This window comes from Podarcis cretensis (genome assembly GCF_951804945.1).
Source record: "Podarcis cretensis genome assembly, chromosome: 9".
NCBI lineage: Eukaryota > Metazoa > Chordata > Lepidosauria > Squamata > Lacertidae > Podarcis > Podarcis cretensis.
The window spans coordinates 30,947,602-30,963,599 of record NC_137178.1 but is presented as its reverse complement, the minus strand read 5'-3'; the positions used below and the strand labels follow the sequence as shown (position 1 = coordinate 30,963,599).

Genomic DNA, 15,998 nt, shown 5'->3' with positions numbered 1-15,998 from the left:
ATTTCTATTTTTCTCTTGGCTTACTAAAGAGCACCATTATGAGATCTCCCCAGCTAAAACAGCGTTAGCTTTCATATTTTGTTTCCTATAACTTATCTCCAGCATCGCGAGGCGGGGGGACTCTCCTGGGAGTATGCCCCTTCTGAATCCAGTTCTGTATCAGGGATCACATGTTGGAGTGTTTCCCTTCATCAATAAAATATTCTGGAATACAGAATGTAAGCATGACAGGGAAAAGGCTAGGCAGAATCTGATCCCCTGTTATTTTCATTTATTTATTTTCAGTATTTATAAGTTGTCTTTCTGCACCAAGTCCACCCAAGGTGACAAAGGCAGTACAACAAGGAAACACAACCCAATCCAATCTGCCCAAATAGAACCCAAAAATGTATGAGATTGGTATAAAATAGTACAAAATTATTTCCAAAGCCACAACAGTAAAACTACAAAATACGCTTGTATTTTTTTATTCTGAGACCAATCTGTATTCTGAAGAGAACTGTATCAGATGAATGAATGTCTAGAAGCCCATACTCATTTATCTAAGAATCCAGTTGCCAGAATTCCAGGCTGTAGCCTAAGGAATTATTCCAAATTATAAAGAGCTTCCATAGGTGAATTGATCCATCTCTTCCTTCTGCCACTCTGCCCACACTCACAATATCCTAAATCCAAATTATCCACAATCCATATCTATTTAGTACATGCCCTGAAAACCTCACAGAATGGAGATTTCACAACCTGCCAAGAGAGGCTGTTTCGTTCCTGAACTGTTCATATGGTTAGGAAGTCATTTTCTCCTGCTTCAGCTACGTACACTTTCCTGAAGCTTGAACACATTGCTTCTTCCTCTGTCCTTGGTATAGTGGGAACAACCACTGTATTGTTTTCAAGACTGAAGTACTTCTGATGCCCTGCTTTTGCGTGAGAACACAAGTTGTGTAATTTCCTCCGTTTTCTTTATTAGTCAGCTACTCAAGCATGTGAATTGAGAGTTTCATCACCCCTTGTTGAATTCACAATGGCAAATATTCACAACGGGTAGATTCTCAAGGGATGTCTACTGCTATACAGACAGCAAACCTGCAACTTTGAAAGCATAATATGTTTTTCCCCTGTTCTGAAAACATAAATACTTAAGGATGTAACAACATATTGATGGTGTTAGAGAGTTATAGATTGATAGTGCTGAAAGGAAACAGAAGGTCCTATTGTCCAACCCCCAACTAGAAAGCTGTACCATCCATTCTGTGATCATTATTATCCAAACCTCTTGTTTTCACAGGCCAGGAACACTCACAGTGAGTATTTCGTAGAACTACTCCAAATGATTCAGGAGAGAAAGCCAATACACACTATCAAAAGTTTAAAAGTCAGTTAAAATGTAACTTCCATTGCAAGTGTCACCATGTCTCCTTGGAAGTCCCAATGAATTCGTTGGGGCTTACTCCAAGGTAAATGGAGTTAAGATTGCATTCTAAGGCCAATAGCACATGCTCCATATACAGGCAGGACACCACCTCCCTACGGGAGGTGATCTGTACATCTCCAAGGGTAAATACATATCATTTCACTTTCACTCTTTCTTCCACCCTCTTTTGCAGAATGTAGAAAGCTCCTCACAAACAGATGTAGACTAGGAGTATTACACACATGCATGTACATCACTTGAACTGTCTACATTTAATCACTGTAAATAGAGAACTGGAAGCTAAATATATGAACTGACCCACTGGAAACAACTGAGATGATGTGAATATTCTGTCGGTGCTGTTTTATTTGTAATTGCACATTCACACATGCCAGCCATCAATGGATATTATAATTATCACATGATGAATATCCATGTCCCCAGTTCCATGAAGTATTGTTATTTGTTCTATCAGCTAATTTTCTTCAGCATGCATTGTTTTCTAAGGCACACAAGTTCTAAGCTATTGAACATAAGCACTCCTCCTCTTCTGTGGTCTATGTGGCTGTTCTTGTTGGAACAGCTCTATGGCATTTATTCAAGGAGGGAAGGAATTGCTTTTTCAGTGATCATGATTTGGCAAGGGGAAAGCCAGGAAAGGATGCCCAGATTCAGTCTGTCAGGCCCATTTTTTTTTCTCATCAGTTTCAACAGCAAATTTATTTTGCCAGTTTCAGGAAGATGTGGAACACACTCATACACTTGCTTGATACTGAGCTGGAATCTGAAATTCATTTAAATTTGTGAAAGGAAGAAACCATAACAGTCTGAGAGTATAGCTCTTCTCTTATTCACTCTCACTGAAAAAGGTACTTAAACAGGGATCTGAATGGGTAACTTGTATGTAGAATTGACTTTGGAAGTTGCAAGAAAACAAAAATGTACCATATTGACTAAAATGCCCTCCTTCTGCTGTACAAACATGTCCATGATATACTTCAGAAAATACAATTATTCTGTGTATGTGTTATTAAAGATCCAGTGTAGTGGTGAGGCTGTTGGATTAGGAACTAGGAAGCCAGGGTTCAAATTCCTACTCCAGCATGATGCTCTCTGAATGACCTTGGGCCATTCATAGTCTCTCAGCCTAATATTGAGAAGATAGAGAAATGCTATTGGATGAGAAGAGAAAAGGCGGAACTACTCGACACCTACTTTGCCTCTGTCTTCACCCAAAAGAAAGGCAGTGCACAACCTGATGATAACAGAATAACTGATGCAAGGAGGGAACTGCAGCCCAAGATAGGAAAAGAGATGGTAAGGGAACACCTAGCCTACTTTAAATGAATTCAACTCTCATAGCCGCTGTCTATAATCTTCCAGGATACCCCTGTTATTTCCTTGTGTCATTAACCTTTTTGTGGAGGAGTGGTATCTTTATTGTGTAGCACCCTGCTTGTGGTTAACGCTTAGCTGGAATGAAATATTCAACGCAGCAATAGAGAAATTAAAATAATAATTTATTTGTCAGACAAATAAATGAGAGGCACAGTGGTATATGGTTACCAAGCTCTGGACTGGCCTCCTGCCAATCTGGCCAGCACTTATATTTCCTTAATCCAGCCCCCTTGCTCCTCCTGTGGCTGCCTCTGTCCAATCAGCCTGGTTGAAATTCCTATTGGCTGTTTGCTAGAACCAATCACAAAAGATACACCCATTTCCTTTTGCCCTTTTATGGGAAACAAAAAGCTATATATTCTTCTATCTATAAATGACAAATAAGTAGTAATATATCTTACATGTGTCTCAACAAGGAACCTTAATTACCAGCTCACCTCTTGCCCTCCTTGCCCTATTGCCCTCCAAAACAAATGGTTAATCTTAATTTTTTATCTTAAACAGATGTCAAGGATCTTGAGTTCACATCATCATTGAAAGATCTCCTTCTTTTGGAGGTCTCTAAACAAAGGCCTGACAACCATATGTGTGCTCTAATGATGTTTCCTGCTTGGCAGGGGGGCTGGGCTGATGGCCCCTGTGATCTCTTTCAACTATATGAAATAAGAATCTAGCATAAGGATTTAACATTTCTTAGTTTCTAAATCCTTTGCATAATTACATTTAAGCCAATATATTTAATACATAACATAAATAACCTTTTAAAAGAATAAACCTTCTCAAAGTAAAAAAGGAAGGAACAGTTTCCAGCCTCAGAATAAGATAGGAAGAAACCTATCTTCTCCAGCCAAGCCAGTTGCCTTTTTCACTGCTCTTGACCTTTCAACTTTAGGAAAATATGGCTCAAGTTTAATGGGAGGCACATGGTTTTATTTTACTATTTACCAACTCTTAATTTAACCACTCTTACAGCTTAATTGTACTTTGCAACATGCAAGGTCAGTGTCCTCGCTCTCAGCCTGTAATTCCCTTTTTACGACTTTGAGAATTGTTTTCTGCTATAAATCAGGGGGCCCCCTTGTCCAGGAGAATAAACATTGCCAAGGTTCTTAGGCAGCTGCTCTTCTGCCTGGCATGAAACATTTGAAAATCTTTAAGCTCATCTTAATATACAGGCCCTGATCAAAAATATAAGCTTTGATAAAAATGCAGGCTTATGATTAGATGCCTCAATTGAGGTGTTGTTGTTGTTTTGAAAGCTTATAATATCCTGCCCCCAAGCTTTGTGTTCTCTTGTAATAGCAGATAGACTTCAGACTCCAAGGATGGAAGAGGAGCAACTTTAAGTCCCTTACCATTCTAAAACTGAGGGCCTAGGCCAAGAATAATGCTTAAAAACCCAGGTGGCTGAGGAGACTAGATTCTTAGGTCCCTGAGGACAAGCAAAATGAGTTTCTTGTCCTTTTTCCAGGACTGCCAATTGACGCTTCCTGGTCCTGCAGTCAGCCCAATTCCCTTCCCTGTTCTTATCTGAAGATGCCTCCACTAAATTAAAAAAGTAAAGATTCCATATGGATTCCAGATGCTTAATGCATAACTGGGGGGGGGGGGAGAGAGAGATAGAGCATAAATAACCATCAAGATCACATTCCAAAATGCAAAGCATTAACAAGCTGGAAAGAAAAGGCTGTGGAATAAAATCCCTTGAAATTAAGTAATGCAAGGAAGGGTAAGAAAACAGATTCTCCCTATACCTGTCCATTTCTCCATTAGCGATTTTCCAGATGACCAGAGTCTTGGTTACAAACTACCTCAGACAGGATTTTTAGGAAAGTGTTTCTTTGGTTGAATGAATAATCATTAAATGTTGGGCTCTGAGCTATAACATATCCCGTTCGATTTTTGAAAGTACTTAGCATGATGCCCCCATAGGATAAAGTGAACAGTTTTAAGAGCCAAATTGCATGAGAGTACATTATAATTTCAGTTCATTCTTTCTTTTTCTCGCAGTAGAAGGGAAAAGTGGATGTAAACCTTTCCTCATAATAAGAAAGGATGCCAGTAGCTTTCGTAATTTCAAAAGGTGCCAGAAGATAATGGCAGGGAACTATGAATATAGCAATTGGCTACTGAGAGTAAAATCTGGGTTCTACATTTATGTGACATTTGATTTTCTCTAAAGGTAATCATTTCAGGGGCTACAAAAATACTCACAAGCCCACTTTCACCTTTCACTCTTTTGCACATCTTTCCATACCCATGTGCAGCAATTGTTTCTGGTGCTTGCAATAATATAGGTCAAGAATGGGAAACTTGTGGTCCTTCAGATGCTACTGGACTCCCATCTAGGGCTGCCATATTTCAAAAAGTGAAAAGTGTTGAGCTTTTTTGTGAAATCTCAAAAGAAAATCGAGATTTCTACACTACTGACATGGGCTGCCATTCGAGAACCGGATGCAGCCTATGTCTGGGAAATTCCAGACATATGGCAATCCTACTCTCATCTGGGGGCAGCTAAACTAAATTTGGGGGCGCTAGGCGTATCTTTGCACTGCGGTGGAGCATATGCTAAAGACGGCCCTGGGGCCAATGTTCTCTATGGATGCAAATCCAAATATGTGATATGATGGTGGTTCAATGCAGGGGAAGAGCAGTAGCTCAGTGGTACAGCATTTGTTTTGCATGCAGATGGTCCCAATTTCAATCTCCAGCAGTTGCCAGTAGGACTGGAAACACTAGAGAGTTACTGTCAATCAGTGTAGACAACACCGAGCTCAGTGGACCAACGGATTCATCTGGTATAAGGCAGCTTCTTGCCTTCCTGTGTCTGCAATGGCACCTGCATTTGGATGTGTATCCAGATGTCAATCCAAATACATTCCTAAATCAGGTTGACATTCCTCTGCAGTGTGCATCCCAACATAAAGGTGCATCTTGTAAAGGGAGCATGTTCCCCTTCCCCCCTGACTGGATGCAAAACTTGTGGGATATGGGGAGCTGTTTGCAGCTGCTGGAGGTAAAAATGTTTCAGCTCAGCACTAAGACCATCCAAGCTAAAAAGACTCACCTAGCACTGGGGAAGTTTGAGAGCACAAAGAGAAGGGGACGACAGGGGACGAGATGGTTGGACAGTGTTCTCGAAGCTACCAACATGAGCTTGACCAAGCTGCGGGAGGCAGTGGAAGACAGGAGTGCCTAGCGTGCTCTGGTCCATGGGGTCACAAAGAGTCCGACACGACTAAACAACTAAACAAAAACAACAACAGCACTGCTCAAATAGAATCAGTTCATTAAAGGAGAATCAATGGAAAATTTTAAGTTCTCAATGGGGCCTGATAATATGCAAGTATATCGTATTTTATTGCTTGGAAGTGTGCTTGGTGTGAAAATTCCTTAATTGATTGATTGATTGATTGATTAGATTTAAAAGCTTAAAAGTTTCCTTCTGTATCAGTCTCACTCTCACAAAAAGAATAAACAGTTAGTCTAACCTAAGGGTAGGGAATTTGTCTCCCTTGCCCTGCCACATACCACAGATATTGTTGGACACTGAGCATGCTGTCTGAGGCTGATAGCATTTGGAGGGTCACAGTCTTCCCATCCCTGTTCTAAACTAAACAAACCCACAAAGTGGAAATTCTTAATGGCAAGGTGAAAGAGTGACATGCCGAATGCTGCTTTGTGATTTCCTGGCTGGGCAAGCATTCAATTCATCTCCAGGTCCAACATTCTGTCTTCTGGATTGCATTTGTCCTCAGTCCATGTCTCTGTTGTATTTGTGAGTCACTCAGAGAATGATGTTATTGGGCTGCCAACATAAATGCTGCAACTAAATAAGTAAGTAAATAAACTGAAAAATTGCCCAAGCATTTTAGCTTTTTTTTAAAAAAAAAAAACAACAACCACAGAAGGCTCAGAAAAGTAATTACTATGTACAGGATTTGTGTGTCACCAGCAAATTAATGGCAGTTCCCACATACAAGTCTTCTAGCATGTGCAAATAGCAGAAAGTGAGAGAAACAGGACTGAGGGTTTTTTCTGGATATCTGCAAATGAGAAAGAGTGGTGTTGTTCTGCTTCTTGGGGCCTCCCATAGACATCCAGTGGGGCTGTTCTTAATCCTTTAGTCAAATATGGTGAAATGACTTTAGAAAACAGCAATGATATTGGATTGTGGGGTAGGCAGGGCCATGCACTTATTTTGCATGAAAAAGCAGGGTTCCAAAATGTGCAAGTACCTCCACAACTACATGAAGCTTCCCCGCTGCAGACCATCATCCTTTAAGTTGGGTAAGGGTCTGAGCTAGCACATTCACACATCTTTCCTGTCCTTGTGGGTTCATTTAAGCGCTGTTAGAGCGCTGTTAGAGATGCCTGAATAGGGCTACAGAAGTCAGGGCAAGGGCAGCAAACTCCTCTGCCATGTGTTGGAACCATACATGCCAAACATGTGCAAAAGGACTTATGGCTTAGGTCAACTTTTATACGGTGGATTGCCATGATGTGATCATAGAAAGCTAGCATATTAGAGTCAAGGGTTGTAGTCTAGTCATTTCCTTCACATGCTAGATTTCTACTTAAGTAAAGCAAATAAGTACAAGCTTATTTTCTCTCACCAAAATCAATGAAATTTGTACGTTCTTGACCATGCCATTGTGCTCATTAGTTAAGTAACTTGCTGAATTATCCCTTGGCCTTTTTCCAAGTTTTTTCCCCCTTTTCCCTAGAAAATAAACATGAAACAGAATATCGTAAGACAACGATGATGTCTAAATCATTTAGTGCATGCTTCAATCATTTTAGTCACCATGTTACCATTCATTCCATGGAAGGAAATTTATAGACACTTGCTATAGATCTGTCCCTTCACATTTGCATTTACTTCATCTGCAGAATCCTATGCCTTTCAAGTAGTCGCATTGTTCTTCCCATGCACAATTGCTTTTAATGCAAGAAGTGATTCTCACGTATAAAGTCCCAGTACTAGAAAGATTGGGATTCCAACCAAACTTATGCATGCCACCTGGAATGCAGCCTTTTCACTAGACTTTGATTGATTGTGACAGTTTATATCCGCCAAGAGATCCTACCCATAACAGGAGAACTGCCTGCATTTTATATACCTTGAATTCAGCTAGACTGGATTTATATGTCTGAATGCAAAGCAGGCAGGAAACCTTTTGGACACTGGACAGGAAGTCTTGTGAAAGGCAAATTCTTAAGCTTTTCATTCAGTCACACTTGTTTAAATTCCTTTGGGAAAGGTATATTTTTTCACAGCCTTTGGCATCCTGCAAATTCAAGCTGTGGCTATTCATGCCCACGCACAATACTGACTACTGTGGCATGGAAGCCTGTATAGATTGTCCCCATGCAATAAGGGGGGAAAGGGCGGGGAGAACTTTATTTAGTTGCAGTAAGTCTCACTGCTTTCATCTTTGAATGCCTGGGCAAAGATTTTCATAGAAATGCAAACATTTCATTTAGAAGTATTGATATGCGTTAGATAAATTACGTGAACAAAGCCAATGTTGATGACGACAACAGCATCAACAAAAACAGTAGTATTTTTAAATCCTGCAGTTCTCACTAAGCACTGTTTCACTAAGTATAATAGCTTTAAATTACATCCCTTCCCACATCCTACATCCCAAGTAAGTTCTTGTATAGCTGTAAACTCTGGAAACTGAAGAGGAAAGCAAGCAAATGTCTGTGGATGTTTTGTTCTTTGTTCCCTTTTTTGCATCTCCCCCCCCCCCATGAAGTTCTCTTTTCCAGTCACATGGCTCCATTGGGGATCAAATTGTTTATTTGCAAAAGCACAATTTCATAAATTTATTTAGCATCATTCCATTCCAAAGGCTTGTGTGCACATTTGTCAGTATCTAGAAGACCTTCCTTCAACCAAGTCAGATTAACAATCTATCTAACTTAGTTTTGCCTACACTGAATGGTAGCAGTTCTCCAGGGTTTCAGAGAGAGAGATTTCCAACTCTCAGCTAGAAATGTCAAAGTCTGGATACGGGACCTTTTGTGTGTGGAGCACACACTCTACCACCAAGCTGCAGACCTTTCTAATTGCTTCAACAGATTTAATCATTATGCTTCCCTATACTTTGCTTTTCAGTTGTGTTCAAGTGACTAAACAGTAGTTTCATGCATTCTGAGGGCATTCTTTTGTTAAAATACTTACAAACAACTAACACTGAATGGTACTAGCTTTTAAGATGTGCGGTTCATGTTAGGTTTTTAAGGCGTGCACTTCTATGAAGAGTTTTAATTTCCAAACATCCAGTTAACAATGGAGGTGCCATATCAACCCGTTCATCTAGTTTAGCATCCTGTGTCTGGCAGTGTCTGGGTAATACGCAGAGGTGTTGAGTGAAAAGCCACTGTGGTACACCTGGGTAATTGTGTAACATTATATCGTACGCTATAGCAAACACTGCTTTTGACTGCTCGCTTCTGTGATTAATTTAGCCATGTGGCTGAATAATTGATTTCCCATGCATGAGTTGTATTTAGTAAGGGTGGAAAAGATTGATATTTCTGAATCTTCAACAACAAATGGTTTAATTTCAATAACATTGTGATGAGGTAGTTTTATGTTTTGGGGCCTTTGTTATTGCGTTGCTTTAAAAAGGAATTATATCACTTACATGCGCACACAGATATGTTAAAAGGGACTATAGGGTGGAGAATCTGAGGCCTGGGGGCCAAATGTGCCCCACATGTCTCCTTCCAGGTCACACTCATCAGTGGACTTGTTGTACACCCTGAAGTATTCTTGCCTGGCTGGAATATGTCCTTGAACTGTGATAATGCTTCTTCCTTGCTTGGACGGAGGATGGTGGTAGAGGAAGATATGCAGAGAAACCCCTGAGTTTTGTGTGGTTGAAATGTATGCCACTATACAAACACAAGAGTCACATCCTTGATGCTGTCTACTTTTACCTCTAGCCAGTTTTGGCCAATGTTTCTAGATGACCATAATCTTTAGAATATTATCGATCATATAAGGTGAACATAAAGAGGCATGAAATGAGACTGTGGGGAGAAAGAGGAGTTTAGCTTGACTGGAAGCAAATGGACTTGAGGGTGCCCCCCTAAAGATCTATGCTGTTGTTTTGAGAACCACAAACACAACCTGTTGGTTTGCTGCCTATTTTATTAACTATTATTATTATTATTATTATTATTATTATTATTAGGGATCTACTTACCTCCAGTAGGCTCTGACTGTATATTTGTAAATGAAAGAAAAATTGCAAAGACAGGATAGGCTTCCAGCTCTCTCTTATCCAGGGGAAACTAAACCTGGTGGCAGTAATCTTGGGTTCCTGGAAAGCATGTGGAGAAGTGAGGGGCATGTCATAGTATTATACCACAAAATGCATGTTTTGTGACTTCACAGTTTCTCCAAATCCGCCCCCCCCCCAGCGAAACAAGGCTGTACCTTTGGCCTCCATCAGTTCTCCATTGTAAACAATGGAGTTCACTGTAAACAATGGAGTCATGGCAAAGCTAGGTACATACTCCACACCTTATTCCTGCAAACAGTAAGAGGAGTGTAAATATTTATTTATTTACTCCTCTTATGTGCACCCCGCCAACATTTGCCCATAGGCAGCTACATTGGAAAAGAAACACTGCGGGCGACATCATAATTTGCTCACTGTATCAACCTGAAGAAACATGTTTCTTTGGAAAACATTAAAGACTTCATCATATCTGGAAAGTAAGACCTTTGGAAAGAATACAGAGGCTGTGTACACACAACCATTTACTCTGGCTTCAGTACACTCCCACCTTTCGTTTGGGAAGTAGTTTACACAGCACATTAGTCACAATCCATATCTATCATGGATCTATTAAAGTTGTGCACCGGATTTGGCCAAGGCCTGAATCCCGGGGCAAATTGGGCTTTTTCCAAGGCTGCCAGGAGCTGGTGCATCAAGCAGTAAGGAGAGGCAAGGAGAGGCAAGGCAGGGAAACCACAAAAAATTCACATTTAGCCAAAAAGCTTGGGCCTCACAATCACTTTCTCTCTGCCTAACTTAGCTCACAGGATTGTTCTGATAGGGGCTGGGGAGAAATTTGATTCAGGTCACATTTAAAGGCAAACCTACCTCATTTTCACTTTCTGATGCAAAATGAGAACAGAAACAAAACCATCTATTGAAATTCGTATTTCTCCAAATTTTGCAGTGCTGTTCTCCAACCAAGCAATGTGTTCAAAAATGCACATACTAGTCCTAGAGGTCTTGCTGAATATGATTAGAAGGGACCAACAGATTCAGGGTATACAGGTCGGAGTTAAACACTATAAACTTAAAGCCTATGCAGATGACCTAGTACTGACGCTACAGGAGCCAATCCCTAGTTCTAAAAGAGCACTGGAAATAATACAAGAATTTGGTCGGGTGGCAGGTTTTAAATTGAATAAATCAAAAACTATGGTTTTAGAGAAAAATTTGACAGCAGTAGAGAAGGAAAGGTTTCAGGAAGAAACAGGTTTAATATTGGTGAAAAAAGTGAAATATCTAGGGGTGAACTTGACTTCGAAGAATGTAAATTTATTTAAAGATAATTATGAGAAGTGTTGGTCAGAAGTGAAAAAAGATCTTGAAATTTGGACAAACTTGAAACTTTCCTTACTGGGTAGAATTGCTGTTATCAAAATGAATGTATTGCCAAGAATGTTGTTTTTGTTTCAGACGCTACAAATCATTGACAAAATGGACTGTTTTGAGAAGTGGCAAAAAGAAATTTCTAGATTTGTCTGGCAGGGCAAAAAGCCCAGAATAAAATACAAAATTCTTACTGATGCAAAGGAAAGAGGGGGGTTTGCCCTGCCGGACTTCAAGTTATATTATGAAGCAGCAGCTTTTTGCTGGTTGAAGGATTGGCTACTTCTTGAAAACACGGATATTTTGGATTTGGAAGGATATGATAACGTTTTTGGGTGGCATGCATACTTGTGGTACGGTAAGGCTAAAGTGTACAAGACATTTAAAAACCATATTGTCAGGAAAGCATTGTTTAATGTCTGGATGAAATACAAAGATTTATTGGAAAATAAAACCCCTAGGTGGCTCTCACCTATGGAAGCAAAGGCCTTAAAAAAGCTTAATATGGAATCTAACTGGCCAAAATATTGGGAAATTCTGGAGCAGGAGGGAGATAAAATAAAATTGCAAAGTTATGAGAAACTTAAGGATAAGGTGCGAGACTGGTTACATTATTTTCAAATAAGAGAGGCCTATCATTTGGACAGGAAAATTGGTTTCCAGGTGGAAAAATCAAAGTTGGAAACAGAATTGTTAGAACCCAATGCTAAGATATTGTCGAGAATGTATAACTTGCTGTTGAAGTGGAATACTGAGGATGAAACGGTAAAATCTGCTATGATAAAATGGGCACAAGACGTTGGTCATAACATTATGTTTGTTGACTGGGAACAGTTGTGGACCACCGGTATGAAATTCACGGCATGTAATGCCTTAAGAGAGAATATTATGAAAATGATATATAGGTGGTACATGACCCCAGTCAAACTTGCAAAAATCTACCATTTGCCCGATAATAAATGTTGGAAATGCAAAGAAACTGAAGGGACATTCTTTCACCTTTGGTGGACGTGCCCAAGGATCAAGGCTTTCTGGGAGATGATTTATAATGAACTGAAAAAGGTATTTAAGTATACCTTCTTGAAGAAACCAGAGGCCTTTCTTCTGGGCATGGTCGGCCAATTGGTGCCAAAGAAGGATAGAACTTTCTTTATGTACGCTACAGCAGCAGCAAGAATACTCATCGCAAAGTATTGGAAGACACAAGATCTACCCACTCTGGAAGAATGGCAGATGCAAGTAATAGACTATATGGAACTGGCTGAAATGACCGGCAGAATTCGAGATCAAGGAGAAGAGCAGGTGGAAGAGGACTGGAAGAAGTTTAAAGTCTATCTACAAAAACACTGTAAAATCTTTGAATGTTGAGGACATTGAAAAGGAAAGAAGGGGTTCTAGTGACTGAGTTAAATAAGAGCACAAAGGGAGGGATCAAGAATCAAAATGAACAAAGATTGAGCTTGCTGAACTAATTATTAAATAGAATACAAGATCGGGAGGCGGGTGGAAGTAAGGAAAATAAGGTTTTGAAGGTTATAATTGGAAAGTGAGGGATTTTTTTTTGTTTTTATATGTTAAAATCTCCTTTTTTCTCTTCTTTTTTTTTTGTCTATGTTTTCTTTTCTTTTGTAATGTTTGTGAAAATTTTTCTTTTTGTAATGTTTGTGAAAATTTGCTTTTTTGTTCTTTTTTGTGAAAAATGCAATAAAAATTATTAAAAAAAAAAATGCACATACTAGGGTAAAATTTGTCTTAACATGCACATTAGTGAAAATAACATTAAAAAATGCATCCCATTTGAATAAATTGCTTTTCAAAACTCTGTGTATTCAGCAGATTTACGTGCAAAAAAAAAAAAAAGAGCTCACCCTGTTGCATAGTTTCGAACCGATTGGCAAGCCCAAGGGGCTATGCATGTATATAAGGAAGAATTTGCACTGGTTTTCATGAGGAGTTTTTTAAAAGACTACCGCAAAACGAAGTGGAAATGTGCAGAATTGAGCTTAAGATTTGAAAGGCAGTATTTGAAAGACCTACATTTTTGCACGATATTCAGATGGAACAAATAAATTGCCTTAAATCACTGCAAATTTGCCTTGTCCCTTGGTTAAAACCACTTTTGGTAAGTATTAGGTACAATTGTGTGAGTTGAAATAAGATACTTTTGGTTAACCTGTCAGAGATTCTGGGTTCAGAAAAGTGAAGGGGGGGGGATGAAAGCCATCCATTCTCTTGTCTGATTCGGGGCAGTCCTACAGTTTGCATGAATATGCTGCCTACCTGTTTCTCCAATTTAGTCAGGAAAGGCTTTTGTTCAAAGTTTCTTCTTTTTTCCTTTTTAAGGCATATAATGTATGTTTCAGCGTTGACACATTGGTGGTAGTGCTTTCATTAACGGCTGAATTTATCTTGTGATGGTGAGGTTGCCATGGTAATTGCCAACTACTAGGAGGTAATTACTTTAGCAAATTCTCATGTAGCTAATCAGTATATGAGACAGCCAACGCAAGGGTAGCTTTCAGTATGCACATTCCACTTCCAGAAATTTATTTGTTTTGACAGAGCTAAGGTGGGGCGGGGCGGGGGAGAGGGAGATTTCCATTGATCACAGTTTTTTGCCATTAGACTCAACATTTGATTCTCTTCTAAATGACACTGGCTGCAATCTTAACCCTGCATCCTGCCTGGCTATGCTTAATATAATAGCAGGTCCACCATCAAATCTGCAGGCCTGCCATGCGCATACATCGCAGTAGATATGCCCTCAAAAACCCACAATGCACAATGTTCCTGCTCAGCTCCTGTTTTCGCTTGCTTGGTCTCTCCTGTATTGAACACAGCCCCCACTCCTGTAGCCCTGTTTCATTGGATGTCAGGATTTGATAGCCTTCCTTCCACTCTGAACAGAGTAAAGGTGCAAAGACTTTCTGCCTTTGAGCAAGCATTGTTGTCCAGAGCAGGGTCAGGAGAGGCATGCCCACACCATTTTGTGAGCCTATCTCTTTCTCTGCTCTATTAGATGTAGTAGCCATTTTGGGTTACGCCACACCGCAACAGCAACCATTGACATGCACGCTCCACACCAGCCATTGTGTGATTGGCACCATGGACATTTTCTTCAAATTCCAAATATGCCCATTGCCTCCCCCCCCCCAAACAAATTGGCAAGCCATGGTTTAAGATATCAATAAAGCCATGTTCGGAAAGGGCTGCTCCTCCCCACCATGATCCCATTATCACCATTTAGGGCTTCTGTATCAGTGAAGTTGCACCAGAGTTGAGGCAGTGCCAGCATAATTATATGCTGGCATCCTTCTTCCTGACATGCTTGCATAATAAGCCCAATGTCAGATCACCTCCAAGATCTGCTGGCACAGCAGACTTAGTCAAGTTCCTACTGTCATCCAGCCAGTGTAATTCCTGCTCTGTAAATGCCCTGTAGAGGCACAGAGGAGTGACTTTACTTAGAAGTGAATTGTGCACTATTTCTGCTTGTGCATGCCATTCCCTACACACACTTGCACACACAGAGACCAATCTAACAGTGTGTTCCAAAGTTCTAGAACTGCAGATTTTTCCAACTCTGGAAGGTACTTTTTCAACATGTGCCTTTCTGTTGCCCCTAAATTAATATATATTTTTTTAATTGCATAACTGTTTATGTAACGCATTTCTTGCCAATGCCAGAGGTGATGGGTGTTCCCAAAGTACAATAGTTTGCATTCCATAATATTTATACTATTTTTGAACATGCTGCCCATACACACACACACACACACACACACACACATAGTGTATGACTAAGTGTGAACACATATTGTTGTGTGTATGATTAGAGCAAATAAAACTCTTAATCTGCATGGACAAGCTTAGGAAGATGAGAGGATTTCAACCTATATTCATGCTCTAAGAACACACCTGCCCCAGAGCAATGTGGATATAGATCCAGATCGAAACTTGTAGTTTACATGACAAGCCAAAGGATTGCTACGCCTGATCCTCTAATTCCTACGGAACATATTGAAATCAAGTATACATTCACAGGTCCAAAATCAACTAATTAAGGCGCTACTTAAGATGAGCAATCGAAGATAGTAGCAAACTCAGGTGTTGAGTGTTGACAGGATTAGAGTCAAGGTGGAGACTGAGGTTTGCAGAAGTACAAAAAAACTTTGTTTAAAAAAATCTATGGGGACATCTCCCTGCTCCAAAAATATATCCAGCCGTATGAAGACTGAGCATGTTGAGCCACCATAAAATATGGATTGTCAGCTAGGACAAAAGTGGGGTGGGAAGAAAAATACCCTGCTTGGAAGGAAGGAATATCTGGAATATCTGGAATCCTGCACAGAACACCTAATTGCGGGTGAGGATGCCCTACAACATTTTGTTGCAGGTTTCACTTGTTGTTGTACAAGAGACTATGTGAACTTTAATGCCTGATCTGCATTCATTCTGTGAATGTGAATCAGTAACAGAATTTCCTTGGCCCTAACATAAGTGAAATTAAGCTATAATTAACAATACCTCTTTCTCTAAGCAAAGGAAGGGGAGGGACG

The 15,998-nt window shown here is 40.0% G+C and overlaps 1 protein-coding gene across 4 annotated transcripts in view; it reads right to left on the bottom strand.

Annotated features, from left to right (window-relative positions):
- Window positions 1-15,998, bottom strand: part of LOC307224076 (uncharacterized protein) — a 132,754-nt gene that overhangs the window by 42,392 nt on the left and 74,364 nt on the right. For 2 of the 4 annotated variants that reach the window (XR_013842404.1, XR_013842405.1), the window contains 2 exons: window positions 10,033-10,149; window positions 7,426-7,532 (listed from right to left, as the gene is read on the bottom strand). The exons of 1 other annotated variant lie outside the window; for it this stretch is intronic. The gene's annotated coding sequence lies outside the window, so the exon portion shown is untranslated. Of the gene's footprint in view, window positions 1-7,425; window positions 7,533-10,028; window positions 10,150-15,998 lie in introns of all 4 variants that reach the window. One more of the 4 variants, XR_013842403.1, reaches the window with a different exon arrangement.